Raw genomic sequence first — 19,267 nt, forward strand, 5'->3', positions numbered from 1 at the left:
TTACCAGTTAGAGATGTCTTGGAATATTCAAGAGAGGGACTGAATAATGAGCTCCCAATAAGTGTATATAGGTACCCAGGCCAGGGGTTTTCTGAGAGAATCATCTGACAAAATTAGGATATCTTGACCTATCAATTAATAAATTGTTTTAAAATTAAGAAATACTGCCCTTTCCTCACACCTAGCAGATTGGCAAACATAACAGCAAAGGAAAGTAATGAATATTGGAGAGGATGTGGCAAAGTAGGGACATTAATTCATTGCTAGTGGAGCTGTGAATTGGTCCAGTCATTCTGGAGGGCAATTTAGAACTATGCCCAAAGGGTGATAAAAGACTGTCTGCCTTTTGATCCAGCCATAGCACTGCTGGGTTTGTACCCCAAAGAGATAATAAGGAAAAAGACTTGTACAAGAATATTTATAGCTGCGCTCTTTGTGGTGGCCAAAAACTGGAAAATGAGGGGATGCCCTTCAATTGGGGAATGGCTGAACAAATTGTGGTATATGTTGGTGATGGAATACTATTGGGCTCAAAGGAATAATAAAGTGGAGGAATTCCATGTGAGCTGGAACAACCTCCAGGAAGTGATGCAGAGTGAGAGGAGCAGAACCAGGAGAACATTGTACACAGAGACTGATACACTGTGGTACAATCAATTGTAATGGACTTCTCTATTAGTAGCAATGCAATGACCCAGGACAATTCTGTTGTTGTTGTTGTTGTTGTTGTTGTTGTTGTTGTTGTTGTTGAATGAAAGTAAGGATTTTAGGGGTTTTTTCCTACTAACTGTAGGGATTTTTTTTTAAGTTTTATTTAATTGGTCAATTTAGAACATTATTCCTTGGTTACAAGAATCATATTCTTCCCCTCCCCTCCCCTTCCCATAACCCATGCACAATTCCACTAGGTTTTACATGTGTCTTTGGTCAAAAACTGTTTTTCATGTTGTTGTTTGCACTAGGATGATCATTTAGAGTCTACATTCCTAACCATATCCCCATTGACCCATGTAATCAAGCAGCTGTTTTTCTTCTGTGTTTCTACTCCCACAGTTTTTCCTCTGGATGTGGATAGTGTTCTTTCTCATAAATCCCTCTGAGATGTTCAGGATCACTGCATTGCCACTAATGGAGAAGTCCATGAACCAGGACAATTCTGAGGGACTTTTGAGAAAGAACGCTATCCACATTCAGAGGAAGAACTGTGGGAGCAGAAACACAGAAAAACAACAACTCCTGATCACATGGGTTGATGGGGATATAATTGGGGATATAGACTCTAAATGATCACCCTAGTGCAAATATTAATACTATGGAAATAAGTCTTGATCAAGGACACATGTAAAACCCAGTGGAACTGTGCATCGGCTATGGGAGGGGGTAAGGGAAGGTGAGGGAAAGAACAAGGTTCTTGTAACTAAGGAAAAATATTATAAATTAACTAATTAAATAAAGTTTTCAAAAACAAAATACTACCCTTTGAGAATTTCAGTTACACAACCAATCAAGCAGTCAATTATGTACAAAACATTCTGCTAAATGCTGGGAATTAGGCAGTAGATCTGTGCTCCTCTGTAGACACAGAATTTTATTCTCACTTGCTTTACTCCCAGAGGAGAAGGACCTTCAGGGAAATAGGGTATTAGACGGGAAAGCTGGGTTCTAGTCTAGTCCAGCCCTATCCCCAGCCCTCATAGCTCCAAGATCTGCAAAAAGGTTTAGGGGAATGACCTTCCTCTAGACAGGGGAAGGAGAGGGGGATAAAATATCTTGATATCCAGAGTCTTTCTTCACCCATGGTAGCCAATGGGAGTCTAAAACTACCAGGCTTGGTATCCAACCCAATCCAGCAAGCGTTAGGTACCTACCTACAGTGTATATGACATTGTAGTAGATAATAGGAGGTCAAAGACAAAATGTTGTGAATTCTGCCCTCAAAGAGCTTATGTTCTACAGTGGGGTGAGGGGATGCCACACATAGACATAGAATTATATGTATGATTTTTTGAGGATGGAGAGAACACTTTCAACTGGAAATCGAGAAAGGATTCCCAAAGGAGGCAACTCAAGTTATGAGTCTTGAGAGAAAGGGATTCTAAAAGGCAGAAGTAAGGAGTGTTTACATATCAGGCACAAAGGGCAGCCTCTATAGAGGCACACAGGTGGGAGGTATAATATCAAGCTCAGAAATAGCAAGATTTGTTTAGCTATAAAATAGAGGATGTCAAAAACAATAAATAAGCCTAAGAACGTAAGAACCAGATCACAAAGAGTTTTACATTCCAAGCTGAGAAGTTTGTATTTTATCCTAGAGGTAATTGGAAGGTAGAATTAGCTGTGGCTCAGTGGATCAGAGCACTGGGCCTGGAATCAGGAAGACCTATGTTGAAATCCAGCTTCAAACATTTCCTACCTGTGAGACCTTGAGCAAGTCATTTAACCTCTGATTACCTGACAAAAGGAAATGGCAAACTACTCCAGGATCCTTGCCAAGAAAACCCCAATGATAGCTATGGTCCATGGGGCCATGGAGAGTTGGACACTCCTGAACAAAAATTGGAAGATACTGAAGATTCTTGAGCAAGGTGGCAAAATGGGAAATTATGTTTTAGAAAGACAGACTCTTCCAAGGACCATAAATAAGGAACCAGGGTCTTCAAAATCCTAAAGGAAGGGGGCAGCTGGGTAGCTCAGTGGATTGAGAGCTAGACCTAGAGACAGGAGGTCCTAGGTTCAAGTCTGGCCTCAGATTCTTCCCAGCTGTGTGACCCTGGGCAAGTCACTTGACCCCCATTGCCTAGCCCTTACCACTCGTCTGCCTTGGAATCAATACTGTGTATTAATTCCAAGATGGAAGGTAGGGGTTTAAAAAAAAATCCTAAAGGAAATCACCTAGACAGGCAAAGGCTATTTCATATTAAATGTTAATTTCTTACATTTAAAAACATTCTCTAATACCCCCAAGATATGTAACATGAAAAATAAAATGTTACATCAAACATAATTTTTATTTAAAATAATGATAATAAAGGGCATCTGGGTGGCTCTGTGGATTGAGAGCCAGGCCTAAAGATGGGAGGTCCTGGGTTCAAATCTGGCCTCAGATTCTTCCCAGCTGTGCGACCCGGGGCAAGTCACTTGACCCCCATTGCCTAGCCCTTACCACTCTTCTTCCTTCTGGAACCAATACACAGTAATGATTCTAAGGTGGAAGGTATGGGTTTAAAAAAGATAACAAAACATTTGGCAAGGCAATGGATAGCGCATAGTAGGTAGAGACCTGGCCTCAGACACCAGAAGACTCATTCAAGTCCTACCCATAATTTATACTAGACATGTGACTTTGGGCAAGTTCTTTAACCTCTCTCAGATCAAAGAGATTGCCCATCTACATCAGTAGAGGAAGTTTCCTTAACAGGAGTTTCCTACAACAAAGAAAATGCAGATCCATTCCAAAAAGAAAAATGGCAATCAAACATTTCCTCATATGAAAATTTAGAAAAAGATTGGATTCCATTACTGCTCCTTGATGTGCTGATCAAAAGGGAATTCAGATTGTTAGAGAAGGCAGAATCTGCATATCATTTAGTCCAAACTTTCATTTAAGAGATTATTAATACAACAATGGAAGGAGGTAAGTGATTGTACATCTAGGTGTCATGAGATTCGCCCTTCATTTCTCAAAGCAAAAGTAACCTCATCAGCAGGATTATTGATGCTGAGTGTTGGGCTGCCCATGAGTGAGTACCAGATGGCTGACTTCAAAGTGTCCTGGGTGTTCTGGGAAATCCATAGGTAAATTATAAATTGAAGAAGTCTGGCAAAGTGTTCTAAAACAGTAATTCACAAAATGCAGGTCCAGGCACTGGACTCACGGCTGATTGATGTTGACAGTGTGACAGCATCTATACTTTTACTTCTGGCACAAATTAATTTACTGATGGTGTTGAATTAAAACAAGACGTCATCTCTTTACTATTATATCCAAAGGCTTGCCAGTCTCTCTATTCATTTTGGTCAAGGTTTTATGCAACGAGAAGAGGAAATGGATTAAATACCTGCAATGTTCCAGAATTTTAGAACTGGAAATGACCTCAGAGGTCATCTAGACCAACCATGACACCTTCTTAGTGCCAATTTGACCAAAATGGTACTATCTTCATAGATATGGTATCCAACATAGACTATGCCCTCTCCTCTTCACTATGGTCTGACTAAATCAATCTGCCCTCTAACTATCAGGTATGGGAGTTTTCCTAAAGTGGGGAGACTAGTCATAGCTACAATGACATTGCTACAACTGTCTGTCTCTTGGTCTCTGTCTGTCTGTTTCTACTTTCTCTGTGTCTCTCTTCCTGACTTTTTCTCTTAGGGTAAACCTACTTTAGGGGTATAAACTCTTACTATTTACCCCTATAGTTCCCAAACCCCCATTGGTGTACTTCCCATTTATACAAAATCAGTCACAACATCATTGATTGATTCTTCAGTATGAAACATTTACTTAACAATAACGCAGAAGCAAAAATAATCATAACCTTTAATCAATAGAAGGAAAGTAAAGAAATAATCTAAACATTTATATTCAGTAGAAGTCAAACAGGAATAATAATAATAATCTTTATACAAATCAAGGATAGGACAATTAAAATATAGCAGTCTACCCATAAACTTGTGTCACACTGTCCCACCAATGCACACTTGGAGAACAAGTAATAATTGAGAAATTATGAATAAAATAATCTTTGGGGAACTCTAAGGAGATCATATAAGGAGAGTTGGAATCATACATCACAGAAAAGGGAAATTGTTAAGTTTCACTTCATAAAGTAGAGATGAGTCATTGCAATCAAGCAATAAATATTTATTAATTGCCTATTTTGTGGTCCTATACTGTGCCAAGCATTGGAGATACAAAGAAAGAAGTGAAAATTCTCTACCCCAAAGGTACTTATGTTCTATTGGAGAATAATACAAATATATACAATATGTGCAAACATATAAATATATTCAATAGGTATAAACATATTCAAATTTTAAAAGGTAATTTGAGGATTAGACACTATCAGTGGAGAAGATCATATAGACAGACCTTAACTAGAAGGTGGCATTGGAGCTGAGCTTGGAAGAAAGCTAAAGATCCTAAATGCACAAAGAAGGAAAAAGTGCAATTCAGGAATGAGAGAAAGCCATAGAGATGGGAAATGATATGTCACACAGAAATAACAGTGTGAACACACATCTAGTATATGTCAATGGCTGAACTTGAACACAGGTCTTCCTCACTCAAAAATCGGCCTTTTTTCCGGTTAGAAGTAAACATGCTACTTCTATCTGCTATATCTCACTATTGTAACTTATCCAGAGTGTTCACTTAATTCATGCTTGCAGAATTGAATTAACAATTAACATTCATTTCACAAATGCATGAAGGCAACATATTATTGTGAACTGAAAACTAAATTCAGTATTAGAAGACCTGAGTTTGAATACTACATCTGCCATTGTCAATGTCATAAAGCAATCCACAAATACAAGAAACATGTTTTGTGAAGCATAATTAGCAACCACCAGTGATCAGGAATCTCTAGAAATCCACTTCATTTCTCTAGAGCTATATTTGTCATGAAGTTCTTGCTTAAACTTTGTTCCTTCAATAGACATGTGTTAAGTATGTGCTCCAATGATAGAGATTAGAAAGTATCTATGTTGTGTATCCTCTATGACTTTTGTGCATTCCCTCCCATAGATCCTCCATAGGAGAGACACCCCAATACTCTAGGGGGCCTTCCTCTCATTTTCCAATTGAGCAACATGAGCCATCCATCAATTATATCTTACTCTGAACATGTGATCAACCTTTTTTTCAATTCTATGTCTTTTCAATAGCATCCTTTGCACCACTTCTCCATAATTCTTCATTTATAATGTATTGCAGGCAACTCATTCCCATCATGAATCTCTTTCTACCACACTTTGGTTGACCTTCCTCCTTTGGAGACTGTGGTATTCTGTTCCTTAAACACCAAAAGAATATCACCAAAAAAAAAAAAAGATGAGCTTTCATTTCAGGAGGAAGCTTAAGGGCATTAAAAATGCTGAACTCATTTCCAAAAGTCATCCAGCCTATATATCTCATCCAGTTCTGAATTCTTCTCACCATCTTTCAGCAACATCTTTTAAAATGTAGTACTTGACATATACATGTTATTATATGTTAGATATCCAACTATTTCATAGGTTGGACAATAGGCATACTTACTCATATTTACCAAACATGAGTATCATTTGAGAATCATATGAGAATCATTCATATATGAAATTGGTTTTACAAATTTAGGGTTTCTTTGAAGAAAAAAAGAAGGTGGGCTTTTACAACTTATTCAGCAGTAGAACACATCTTCATAATTAATAATCAGACAACTGACAAAGAAGGTTAAAACCTAAAAAAACAAAATCTCACCATCTATTGTTGGTTGATTCTCCCCTTCCAAAAAAATTTTTTTAAATCATTACAAATTGCAAATCTTGGAATACTATTGTGCTCAAAGGAATGATGAACTGGAGGAATTCCATGTGAACTGGAACAACCTCCAGGAATTGATGTAGAGTGAAAGGAGCAGAACCAGGATAACATTATACACAGAGACTGATACATTGTGGTACAATTGAATGTAATGAACTTCTCCATTAGTAGCAATGCAGTGTTCCTAAACAACCCAGAGGGATCTATGAGAAAGAACACTACCCACATTCAGAGGAAAAACTGTGGGAGTAGAAATACCGAAGAAAAACAACTGCTTGATCACATGGGTCAAGGGGGATATGATTGGGAATGTAGACTCAAAATGATCATCCTAGTGTACACATCAATGCCATGGAAATAGGTTTTGATCAAGGACACATATAAAACCCAGTGGAATTGTGCATCAGCTATGGGAAGAGGTGAGGGAGGGAAGGAAACGAATATGATTCTTGTAACCAAGGAAAAATGTTCTAAATTGACTAATTAAATAAAATTTTCAAAAAAAAATTGCAAACCTGTTGTTTGAAGAATCCAACTTCTAGCTGCTATTCATCCTTCATTTTCAAAGAGGACCAAGATATTACAAGGGCAATATCTTGACTTTCACCTAAAATGGATTCAAGTGAGACAGTTGCATAGCCATTAACTTCATTCTCTTTTTCAGAATCATTCAAGTCAAGTGGCAAGACCAAAGTCAGGATGCCTGGTTATGGCTCAATATGCAGTGGATAACTTTGGAATCTTCAATGTTAACCAAGCTCTAAGTACTCTACAAAACCTGCTTCAAACACCTTCATGGCTACTTGAACAAAGTGTCCTCATCTGCCATTCCACTGAGGGAAGTCTTTCCATGTTTGGGGTAGATACCCTTCTAACTCACTAATGGGTTTGAGGCCTGCCAGTTACTCTCATTCTGGTTTAGCCTATCTGCTGAAATAGTTTATGCCAGGATGTGGCTGCTACACATGCTACAGCTTCTTGAAGCCACAGATGAGAGTTAAGTTAAGGTGGACACCAAAAGAAGATGAATAGTCCTGAAAAGAGCTTAACAAGCCCTCACACCAGAAACGTTCATCTTCCATAAACACCTTGTACATACCAACAAAGATAATATTGCATAGTAGAAAAACCATTGAATTCAGAGTTAGAAATGACAGATATGAATCCTGCTTCTACTGCTTAATAAGTATATGATCTTGGACAAATCACTTAACTTGTCTGGACCTGAGTTCCCTCATTTGTAAAATAAGAAGTTAGACTAGAAGACTATATACCAAGTTCCCCTTCAACTAAAAATCCTATAATACTGTAAAATCAAAACAATATTTACCTTTTTTCCAGTTGCTGGGCATGTCTCCTAAACCCCATAATTCCTCATGATCATTTAATAATAGTTCATCAAACACATACCTATGATTTGAAAGAAATGTGGGAAAGTTTCAATGGCATTACTTGGAGTGAAAAAAAAAAGCAGAAACAAAAGAATACTATACACAATTACTATAACATACACAATAACACCAAATCCTTCAACTTAAGACCACAAAAAAGTAATGTCAAAAAGATCTAGAAAATAATACATAAAATGTACTACTATGTTTAAGTTGTTGACTGGAAAAAACACAGAACGATTAAATAGTCAAAATCACTCTTTAATCAAGGGAAAGGGGTTCAGTGCAATAGTAGGCCTTGACACACAGCTGCTCACCACACAACTACACAGAGTCCGAGGACTGAACTCTGGCTGCTCTGGACACTGACCCCCGGGAAAGGAAGTCAGGCTAGATTGGACAATTCTACACAATGCATGGCTCGAACCTACAACCCTGTCTCATACCCTACCAAGTGAGCTTGAGGGTGGGGGGTGATGGTTTTACAATGGGCACAAAAGGGAAAGACCCAGCCAAGGGCTGGACCCACCTTAGCAAAGAACTTTTAGCCTAAGGGGAGAAACCATTGGGACTAAAGAGATATTTAATATCTTAAAGTCTATTGTTAGTCTGAGATCAGTGAAGTAGGACCTTCTCTCTGGGAGGAACTCTCATGTGACAAGGTCAAACCTGGGTTTTCGACCTCCAAGCTAAATAAACTGGGGACCACTAAATCTTTCTAAGCTACAAGATTGGGGACGTCTAGATTCCACATTGACAAAGTCAATATATAAATTTTTGGGGTAAAGATAGTAGAAGTAAATAGATTCATGCACAATCACTTATCGTTTCCTTTTTGTTTAATTTTATTTGCTCATTCCTTTTTCTGGGCTCTTCTTTCTAGATTTGAATACCTAAACTTGTCAATGGAAGATAAAATAAAGTTCATTTCAAAAAATAAATAAATAAAATGAAGGTGAAGGGATTGGATCAACTTGTTTCTAAGGTCCCTTCTAGCTCTCAAATTCTAGTTAGAAAACTAATTAACTAGTTCAGGTTATGCCTCTAACTCACCAGGTCACCTTGAGCAAGTTATTTCTGACTCAAGTTTTCTCCTCTGAAAATGAGGAGGTTGAACTAGATGATTTTTAAAGTTTCTTCCAATACTAACTAACATTCTATAGCAGGGGTCCCCAAACTTTTTACACAGGGGGCCAGTTCACTTTCCCTCAGACCATTGGAGGGCCAGACTATTAAAAAAAAAAAAAAACTATGAACAAATCCCTATGCACACTGCACATATCTTATTTTAAAGTAAAAAAAAAAAGGGAACAAATACAATATTTAAAATAAAGAACAAGTAAATTTAAATCAACAAACTGACCAGTATTTCAATGGGAACTATGGACCTGCTTTTGGTTAATGAGATGGTCAATATCCAGTTCCATATTTGTCACTTCTAGCTATAACAAGTGATGCAAGTGTGCATCAGTTAGTCTAGATCTGGTTGGAGATTTCAGATGTTTCATTCTGGAAGAAGTCTGTTCACAGATATAAGCACTGCCAAAGATGGCTGACATTTTGAGTGCATGGTTCCTGAGATTAGGATATGTCTCAGAGGGGAGAGATGCATAGAAATTAGGCAAACTGCTTCACTTGAATGAGTCTTTCAGAGTCACAATTCTGCAGTTCAGCCAGTTTCATTTGGTAAATTGTATCCTGAAGTGCCTGGTTAATTGATCCCAAGGATGAAACAATGACTAACAATGTAACACACAGGAGGGAGTTTATTAAACAAACTGCAGTTGGGCTCAGCACTCTAAAAAATGGCTGGAACCCTAAGTCTGGAGCTTGTAGGCTTTTTATACTGGAATAGTAGGGCAAGTGCACAAGAATTCCTGGGGTGGGGGGAGTGAACAGGAACTCCTAGGGCTGGAGATCCTTATCAGTTAGGGTCATTATCAGTTCCTGGAGTGGGGTGACAGGAACTCCTGGGACTGGGTTGTTATCCATTCCTAGCACATTCCAGGGTATGGTAACTGGTCCTTCATTAACTTGACTGCAGGGGCTCCAGGGGCAAGGGGGTCAGGGAGAAAAGGGCTGGTCCTTCAATCCACATTTTCAATGTCAATAAAAAATGGGTTATGGAAAAGCTGTATGTCTTGTTCATAGAGATGAAGCTCTTTAAATCTTATTTAGAACTCCTTTTCCAACTTTTCCAGTGAATCCACACATGTTTCTTTTGGGAATGCAATCAAGGGTTTTTCCACTAACAGATTTTGAGTTAAGGGGAGATGGGAGAAATTTTCCTCCTTCCCTTGTTTAATAAGGGAGGTCTAATTTTACTTCAAATGCTTTCACATGTGATTGCATATCACAAATAAGGTTCCCTTTTCCTTGAAGTTGCCATTGAAACTGTTGAGTAGCTCTGACATCTGTCATAAGGGTGAGGTGCCATTTCCATTCTTCATCATTGAGCTCTGGTACTTCTTTGTTTTTTGAAAGCATAAAAGCTGTAATCTGTGGAAATAAGTCATAGAAATGTCTCAAAACTCTCCCTCGACTCAGATAATGGACTTCTGTGTGATACAGAACATCTTCATAGGCAACATTTAGCTGAAACAGAAATTCCTAAAAGTGTCTGTGGTTTATTGCATTAGCTCTAATGAAATTAACACAAGATACCACAATTTTCATAACAGAGTCCTGCTTCAATGATTTTCTATATAGCAGCACTTGTTGGTGGATGAGTCAGTGTATGGCTATTGGATGAGAATGGTTACACTTGTCCATCTTTTGATTAATGTGAGCAATTACTCCTTTCTTAGACCCCAACATGCTAGGAGCACCATCAGTCGTCACACTGGCTAGTTTAGCCCAGTCCAGTTCCAAATCCTTCACAGTTTAGGAAACCTTTTCATAGATATCCTCTCCTGTAGTTGTTCCTTCAATGCTTTGCAGTTATGAATTTTAGGTTTTCTATACCCTGCTTAGTCCTTAGAAATTTAGCAACCAAGGAATGTATACACCCCCACTTAAGGATTAACTGTGAGGAGGATGGTCTATGACTGACATGTGCTAGCAAGTGACAAATCAGAAACAACTGACAGAACCCCTGGGCTGTCCTAAGTCAAGCTTAAGCTACCATTGGTACATGTGAGACACAGGAAGTGATGTAAAGAATGGCCTATATATTTCGCGTCACTTTCTCTCTCTGGCCTCTCTCACAGAGACATGGCTCTCGCTCTTGCTCTCTCCCAGAGAAGTGGATCTCTATTTGGCTCATGTGGCTTGTGGTAGCATGCTGGATGTCTTGGTGGTTTGGGGATTGTAGTTTGCCAGTGAGGTGGCTGGGAGAAGCTCTGTAGTGTGGGTTAGGTGAGGCATCTTCCCTGAGCATCCTTGGTGAGGTAACTGATTTCTCCTTTCCTTCTTTCCTTTACCTCCTGAAAACATTATCCTCCTAGGAGACCCCTCATCTCGGAGGAGGTCTTGTGGCTGGTAGCTGAGCTAGATTGAGAAGGCTCCTTGGCCTAGGCTTCTAAACTCCTGCCTGGCTCAGCCTGGACTGGAACAGTTTAAATTCTCTTTCCTCTCTCTCTCTTCTTCTTAATTTCTTCCCTCTATTGTAATTAAACCACCATAAAAAAAAATCCCAACTTGAGTATTTTATTGGGATTGAATTAATCCCTGGAAACCACTAGTATAATATATTCAGTTAATAACCCCTAAATTTTACCCCTTACACAGTTCAGCAAGCTCTTCTGTGACTTTGAAATTGTTATTTGTCCCACAAATAAAAATTGAAGTCATACAGAATCACGAACATCATTGCTCTCGTCAAGTGCCAAGGAAAAATAGGAAAGTTTTCTTGCAGAGTTTTGTAAATGCTGATGTAAATTGTCTCCCATTTATCCAATCCTTCGTGTAATTGTAGATCCTGAAAGACTAACTATACTAAATAAGTCTGCCTTTTCTGGACACATCTCTTTGGCAAGAGAAAGAAGGCACTCTTTAACAAATTCTCCCTCCACAAATGGTCTGCCAATGCACGCTATTAGCTTGGCAACTTGAAAACTTGCTCACAGTGATGAAATATTTAGCTGCTTCTGCTTCACAAAAGTCTTTGGCTGAGTTGTCAATGTATTTTTCAATTTTAATATTTTATCTTTTCTCATATCTCTGACCAAACAATCATATTTATCTTTATGTTGAGATCGATAGTGTCAATGCAAAGTATATTCTTTTAACACAGACACTATATTCTGGCAGATCAAACACACAGCTCTTTCCTTATACTTGTAAAGGATAATTTAGCATTGTGACCTAAACTATATTAATTATTTGGTCGCCATGGATATCCCAAATATAAAAGAAATATAACCAAGTCAGCTGGAAATTTATGGTGATTTAATTTGTATAGTGGAAAGAAATTAAGAAGAAGGAAGAAGGAAAAGGGTGTAGGATTTCTCCCACCTGGCTAGTGCCAGGAGGAAGACCAGAGGCTCCAGAAGATGAGGTTTTGAAGAGGAAGGAGGAAAGAATCAGCCTGAACTCCAAAGGGCTCAGCCAAGATGCCTGAACTTGAATCAGCTCAAGGGCAAACTCACCGCCAAACCCAGACAATAGCTGCCACCATGCCAAAATGTCGAAAAGCTTAGCATGCTGACAGCCAGAGTCACCTTTCCGAGGAAAGCGAGAGAGAGAGCAAGTGATGTGCCTTATATAGATGGTTTTACATCACTTTCCTGTGTCTAATCTGTACCAATCTGCTTAGCTTAACTTAGGATAGTCCAGGGGTCTGTCTGCTTTTTCTGCACATGTCTGTTGAAGGCCATTTCCTCAGATAATTAAATCTTTGAGTATGGTGCAGGCATTCCTGATCTTGTTAAACTAAGTAGGGTGGAGAAATGTATAGTTCCCAAGACTTGATTCTGTTAAACCAAGTATCCCCATTGTTACTACTCAGGAAATAGCTAAATCAGATCTTCTAAAGTATGGCCTGAGAAGGGTGGAGTAGTTTTAAAATTCACATACTACATGAAAAAGTAATCATAAGTCCACTGTTCTTTGAATATTGTAAAAAATAGACTTGAATACAAGACTACAATCCCCACAAGCCTTTGCTCCACTTCCCCAAAATGCTTTGTAATCTCACGAGAATTCTGAGGTGGGCAGAGATCGAGGAAGGATTTAAGCTGGTGGCAAAAGTTTTTGGGTCTCTTTTTTTTGGACTTCCGTTTTGGAGCAGAGGCGTTTCTTCTATGATGTGAGGTTGTTTTGTCTAGGCCTCTGGCCTAGGCACATGTTTCTTACTTGTATATTCTTTAATCCTTAATCCTTAATAAACCTCTAAAAAATATAATACTCCTTGCAGAGAGAAACTAATTTCTACCTGCCTCAGTCTCCCCATATTCCTAAATTTTAACTGTTACAGTTTTTGGCGACCACTAGATTGGATGAGAACTTCTCAAATGTTTTAGCCTAGATAATGATTTTTTTAAAGTCATGTATCTCCAAGATGCCTTTTAGAAAACTATCTTGATCAGCTCCTGCCTGCAGCCCTCTCCGGCTCCTGCTTCTGCTCCTGGCCTCTCACCTGGTGCCCGAGCTGCCAGCCCTGTTTGTCTGCACTCTGGCTCCCGGCCCTACCCACCCCGGAGGTCTGTCTCTCACCCATCTAGCCTCCGACCCAGACGGCTCATCACCCAGATCCTTGGAGCAGATTGCTCAGGACTCATTTCGACCAGCTGGTAACAGTATTGGCCACGTGGGCGGAGGGGAGAGATGTGAGGGAAAGGAGAATGGGCAATTTTCCCTTAGGCTAAGCCTCCGAGTGGATGGGGGTATTGACTCCATGTGGGCGGCCTGGGCTCCACGTGGACTTGGGCAGGAGAAGGTATCAGAGCAGGGGAGAGAGAAAAGGGAGAGGAGAAGAAACAGATTTTTCAAACAAAAACTTAATAGCAATGGGCTGTTTAAAAGGATACCTTTTGACTCTTCTGGTAATTTCATTGATTTCACCTGCGTGCCAGAAGAAAGATTCAGCCCAAAGATTCAACTTTGGGGAGGCAAATGGGTGGCTCAATGGACTGAGAGCCAGACATAAAGACATGCGGTCCTGGGTTAAAATCTGGCCTCAGATACTCCCCAGATGTGGGTCCCTGAGCAGACCCCTTAACCCCCATTGCTTAGTCCTTGCCACTCTGCCTTCTGACAATAGGCATTTAAATGGATAAGAACCCAATGAACCTTGAAGAGACTAAAGGCTATATTCTAAGGCATTTCAGACTCCAATGGGTTATAAAAATCTGTATTCTATTGCATTTTTTGTTATGGTTTAACTTTGTGATTTTAAGTTCATATGTTACTGGATTCAATATTCTCTTACACTGAAGGTTGATTGAATTTATTTTGAATGTACTGAGTTTTGAAATTCTGTTGTTTTCCCCCTATAACTGTGCTAAACAAATATTATTGTAATTAAGCCCATATGAAAAAAATAGTTTTTATATTTTGACTTTGTAAATTATCACATAGATGGACTTCAGAACTGGTTACAATTGCTATAACAACCTTGGAAAATTTAATGTGCTAAATATCTCAATGATTTTAAGGGTTTTTTTAAATATGATTTTTGTAATTTTTTTTAACAATCTCTGGTTATTTTTGCCTGCCCCTACCGCGAGGTAAGGCCAATAGTAGCTGAAGTGAAATACATTTTATAACCCCCAACCTTCCCGCATTTCTAAATATGTGAATGGAAGTCTGGGCAGTTAATCTCAGGGCATTTGTATCCCTATAAGCCTCCAAGAAAAAGGAGCATCCCTTTATTTATACTCTTCAGCTCACTACTTTACTTCTACCAGAATGATATATAGATTTCTTGATTATGTTCTTAACCCAAGATGAGTTTTACTTTGTTTTAAAAATATGTTTAAATACCAAGGTTGAAAGATTGCTACGTTTGTAAAAATTGTGACAAATGTCCATCAATTCATAGGTTTTAAAAATGTCATACAGCAACTTATGTGAAATATGAAAGTGTGTTTGTTTGCTATTGTAATTAATTGGGCTATTGAGAATTTTGGGGATTTTGATACCTACATATTTGTACTACTGTTCAATTCATTTGCCTTCTACTCACAGTGAGCATGGCCAGATATTAAGAGGAAATGGATCTCATTTTTGGTGAGAAAGCCTTGCATTTTATATTTTCTTAGCTGACACAGAGTGTCAATGATTATAAGCTATATTTTTGAATTTTTTAAAGCTCCTTTATTATTATATTTTTCTTGCATGTGCAATATACTATTTCAGTTTTTTTTCTCTCCTTTTTATATTTGAAGCACATGTCACCAGCATTAAGATTTTCTTTAACCTTTTGACTTTTCAGTGCTACAAGTTTAAGATACATTTCCTAATGCTTGCCCTAAAAGCTTGTGACTATAAAAATGATACCACTAATTATTTAAATAAATTATGGGACTTTGCTTAATGATTCTGTCTGATTCCAGGACAAGATATACACACAAGAGCCATTTCACAGAGCCAAAGAAAAGCCAATCCAGGATGGATTGATGCACGTCTAGGCCAATACAAAGGTCTTGAACCTAGTGTGAAGACTCAAGGTTACTATGTTTATCATTGCTTGACATAGGCTTTCCTTGTATCCACACTCACTCTGAAAATACTCACAGACGAGTATCCCCAAAACCTTGGCTCCTATAATCTGGTCCCCTTTTCTGCCTTCCATAGTGTGGTACCTTTCTGTAGTCCTGGCTATTGACTGGGTAAATGCATCATTGCTTAGATCATTTTGATTGGGCCCTGATTCAAGGACCTGTTATAGATTTATTTTTCTTTCATTTGTAATTTTTACACATAAGACTTTGATAGTCTATATTTTCATTCAGAAATTTTTCTTTTCTTTTGGATTTTTCTGATGTTTTTGTTCATTTCTCTTACCAATTGATTCATATACCTCATACCTCAGCCATGCATCCCTAAGTGATCCTGTATTTGTCAATCACCCTCTAAATGGGGGGAATGTAAAAAATATCATTACATAAATTGCAAAGTTTAAATTCCTTTTGAGAACAATTTTAGGTAAAGAAGATGCTACCTCTCTGAATCCAGAACTGAACTGTTGGAGAAGCCACCATGAAGAAGCCTCCAGACCACAAGTTGCACAAAATTGAACTTTGGGTATGGTTGATTGAACATTTATTTGTATGTATACTTTTATGCCAAAGGGGACTGCCCCCTAACTGACTTTCTGTTAATGCGTCCAGTAATTATTGGTTTTGTTCTTTTTTTTCTTATCCTCAAATTTTTGTAATCTTTAAATTGATTATGTTTTTATGATCCTTTGGGGAAGGACTTCTTCCCAGAGGATCAAACGGGGAAATGTAAAAAATAGACTCGAATACAGGACTACAATCCCCACAAGCCTTTGCTCCACTTCCCCAAAATGCTTTGTAATCTCACGGGAATTCTGAGGTGGGCGGAGATCGAGGAAGGATTTAAGCTGGTGGCAAAGGTTTTTGGGTCTCTTTTTTTTGGACTTCCGTTTTGGAGCAGAGGCGTTTCTTCTATGATGTGAGGTTATTTTGTCTAGGCCTCTGGCCTAGGCACATGTTTCTTACTTGTATATTCTTTAATCCTTAATCCTTAATAAACCTCTAAAAAATATAATACTCCTTGCAGAGAGAAACTAATTTCTACCTGCCTCAGTCTCCCCATATTCCTAAATTTTAACTGTTACAATATCCTACATTTCGAGTCAATTTTTCTCTTTCTTGGTATAATTGTTTCCTAGGGATTCCAAATTGTTATTAGTAAAATACATACATATATATGTAGCCCTACAAAAACAATGCAGCCTTCCCAGTTCATATCATTTCAGCCTCACCAGTAGCCATATTGGTGGAACTCCACTTTTACCTCAGGCTCACACTGGTGTGGTCCAGGAACCAGCACAATTACAAATTTTGTTCCTCCACCACCTTTCCAGTTCATACTACCCTGTGTGAACTGCACTACGATCTGTGAACTCACACAGGTATCTGATCACATGGGTTAGGCCCATGAGATCAGATTGCACGGCAGGAAAAAAGAAGGCACAACACTAGTGTGTGTCCTCTTGCAGTCTGTATTTATGGATCTGTAATTATAGACCATAATACAAAAAACACATGCCTCACTTTCCCCATATAGTACAATGGCAACCATACTCCCCCAGATGCACAACATAATGGCCCCTGTAATAGGAGAATGGGGGCCATTGTACTACCGTGTTTCCCTGAAAATAAAAGTCTTATATTAATTTGACCACCAAAAAACAGAGGGTGTCTTATAAAACACCCAGTGGCAGAGGTGGGCTTCTCACAGTAGAGGTCTACCACTGATGTCACAGGCCAGATCACTGCTATCCAATGCCTGTATATAGTACTGGAGGTGGTGCTGGGTCTGTGATACTGTGTACCACTGTCTGGGACAGAGGAGGCTGTAGTGCTGTCTGTGATGGGCATGTCACACCTTGCACAGGCCCATCACTGCCACCACTATACCGGGCAGCAGTATACACAGTATAGAATCCCCTCCCCCAGATTGCTGCTCATCATGTTGAGGTCTGCCATTGTGCAGCCACATAATCCTTTGCGCAGCGTCTCATTCTCATTCATTTACTCTCAGAATAAGGCACCACAAAAAGAATGTCACCGGAAGTAGTACTGTACGTGAGCAACACCACGCTTTGAGGTGCCACCACATACAGTGTGCTCAATACATCCTGTGCTCCTCTCACTGACCACCAATGAATGAGGTGCCCCTTCCGGAAGTGAGATGGGGGCCGGATAAATGGCCTCAGGGGGCCATATGTGGCCCGTGGGCCATAGTTTGGGGACCCCCATACTATAGTCATAGGTGTTGACTGGGAAAAAAACACAGAACTATTATAGAGTCAAAATCACTCTTTAATCAAGGGAAAGGGGGTTCAATGCAATAGTAGGCCTCAACACAGAGCTGCGTGCCATAGGACTGCACAGGGTCTGAGGATTGAACTCTGGACACTCTGGACGCTGACCCCTGGGAGTGGCACCATGGTAAATGATGACTCCAAGGAACAAAAGAATTTGGAGAACCTATATACCATTAGGGGAATCCGGGGGCAGGGAAAGATGATTGACATCACTATAGCTACAAAGAAAATGGAAGTGTTCAAACTACACTGTGTAAGGATAATTTTAGGGTTGTGACCTAATCTAAATTAATTTTGGTCGCCAGGGAATATCCCAAATAAAATACCCAAGTCAGTTTGCAAATTTATGGTGGTTTAATTAATATAGAGGGAAGGAATTAAGGAGAAGGGAGAGGGAGAGGTGTAGGATTTCTCCCACCTGGCCTGTGCCAGGGGGAGTTCAAAGTCCTCCACCACAAGGTATCTGAAGAAGATTAATGGCTTTCTAAGAAGATAGTGTTTGGAAAGTAAAGGAGAAAGAATTAGCCTAAACTCCAAGAGGGCTCAGTAAAGATGCCTCACCTGAACTAGGCTACTCAGCTTCCTCCAGTATGGCATCAAGGAAAACTCACCGCTAAACCTGGACAATAGCAGCCACCACCCAAGATACCGAAATGCTCAGGATGCTCCACCAGCTACCTCTCCACTGCCAAAGAGGCCCCGAGAGAGGAAGTGATGTGAAATATATAGACAGTTTTTACATCACTTTCCTGCATCTCACATGTACCAATGGTAGCTTAAGCTTGACTTAGGACAGCCCAGGGGTCTGTCAGTTGTTTCTGATTTGTCACTTGTTACCACATGTCTGGCATAGGCCATCCTCCTAAATACTTAATCATTAAGTATGGGTGTATACATTCCTGTTTTTGTTAGACTAAGTAGGGTGGAGTAATCTAAAGTTCACAATTGACAGGATACAAACAAGCTTGGGAAAGGAATCATAGCTAGAGGCTAGTTATAAAGAGAAGGAGTTGCTTACAAGGGATACTAAAGGATGGTTCCTACCCAGGTGTGGGTCTTCTTGGGAAAGGGTCTCTGATACAATAGGGGAGACTACCTAAAACAAAGAGGGTTTTAGAATATGCTTAGTCCCACCCAACTAGGATTGTCATTCACCTGAGATTCTACCACTCAGTCTGAAACTGCCAGCCTGGGATTCCCTTCAGGGTGGATTCCCACGGGAATAAGTACAAACTTTGGGGACTCCAACCTACAAGCTAGTCCTGAAACCTGGGGTTCACCAGATCCCACTAGGCCACAAGTTTGAGGTTTCTAGATTCCATATTAACATAGGCAATACATATGTTGTATTTCTTGGGGTTGAGTTCCATAACAACACAATGGACAGAG

At 39.4% G+C, this 19,267-nt stretch overlaps 1 long non-coding RNA gene across 1 annotated transcript in view; it reads left to right on the forward strand.

Annotated features, from left to right (window-relative positions):
• LOC103096335 (uncharacterized) overlaps window positions 1–16,956 on the forward strand; it is a 112,189-nt gene extending 95,233 nt beyond the window's left edge. Inside the window, exon 4 of the long non-coding RNA XR_461924.3 lies at window positions 7,191–16,956. This is a non-coding gene — a long non-coding RNA (uncharacterized LOC103096335). The remainder of the gene's footprint in view (window positions 1–7,190) is intronic.
• The last annotated feature ends 2,311 nt before the right edge of the window (window positions 16,957–19,267 follow it).

Source organism: Monodelphis domestica, chromosome 2 (genome assembly GCF_027887165.1).
Source record: "Monodelphis domestica isolate mMonDom1 chromosome 2, mMonDom1.pri, whole genome shotgun sequence".
Taxonomy (NCBI): domain Eukaryota; kingdom Metazoa; phylum Chordata; class Mammalia; order Didelphimorphia; family Didelphidae; genus Monodelphis; species Monodelphis domestica.